Here is a 1054-nt window from a genome sequence, read left to right as displayed (position 1 = left end):
CATTGAATCTCTGATTAATGTACTCGTTCATGTTCGCAGCACTTACCTGCCATGAATTTCAACATTTTATTCTCTCAAACACTTTCTTCACGAATCACTTCTTCACAAATCACAACTTTCTTTACAAATCACAACTTTCTTCACAAATCACAACTTTCTTCACAAATCACAACTTTCTTTACAAAATCACAACTTTCTTCACAAATCACAACTTTCTTCACAAATCACAACTTTCTTCACAAATCACAACTTTCTTCACAAATCACAACTTTCTTCACAAATCACACTTCCTTCACAAATCACACTTTTCTTCAAAATCACAGCTTCTTTACAAATCACAACTTCTTCACAAATCACAACTTCTTCAAAAAATCACAAACGTTCTTTACAATCACAACCTTCTTCACAAATCACAACTTCCTTCACAAATCATAATTTTCTTCACAAATCACGATTTTCTTCACAAATCACAACTTTCTCCATAAATCACAATTTACTTCACAGATCACCTTTACAATTCACAACTTTCTTCACAATCGCAATTTTCTTCACAAATCACTGTTTTCTTCACAAATCACAACTTCTTCACAAATCACAACTTTCTTAAAAAATCACAACTTTCTTCACAAATCACAACGTCCTTCACAAATCATAATTTTCTTCACAAATCACCTTCTTTACAATTCACAATTTTCTTCACAAATCACAGCTTTCGTCACAAATTACAACTTTCTTCACAAATCACAACTTTCTTCACAAATCAATACAACCACACGTGTGACATTTATCTGCTAAAGGAAGAGAAACTTGCATTGTTATTAATGTCCCACGTAGACACACGTCACTCAGCTACTCATGACAACACTGCATAATGAAGTCGTCACATGCAAATCTCAAAAACACACTGGTGCCCTCTTTTCTTATAAAACGCACTTTCACACTTTGATTTCCGCTGCACCTGTATTCTTTGCGGTTTATAGTGTGTTTACACTTCAGCTTAAAGGCAGTGGAATTTTCCTACTCTCCGCTGTCTCTTTAACAGAAAAACAGCAGG

The 1054-nt window shown here is 34.3% G+C and overlaps 1 protein-coding gene and 1 pseudogene across 1 annotated transcript in view; both read left to right on the top strand.

Moving 5' to 3' along the window:
- The window catches only part of LOC119588533 (glycine receptor subunit alpha-2-like), a gene marked incomplete at its 5' end in the record, with an annotated part of 99651 nt that overhangs the window by 31034 nt on the left and 67563 nt on the right, over positions 1-1054 (top strand).
- LOC119588831 overlaps positions 1-1054 on the top strand; it is a 16627-nt pseudogene that overhangs the window by 14571 nt on the left and 1002 nt on the right.

The sequence above is a fragment of the Penaeus monodon genome, chromosome 24, assembly GCF_015228065.2.
Source record: "Penaeus monodon isolate SGIC_2016 chromosome 24, NSTDA_Pmon_1, whole genome shotgun sequence".
Lineage (NCBI taxonomy): Eukaryota > Metazoa > Arthropoda > Malacostraca > Decapoda > Penaeidae > Penaeus > Penaeus monodon.
Note: the sequence above shows the minus strand (reverse complement) of the source record. Positions and strands in the feature narration are given on the sequence as shown.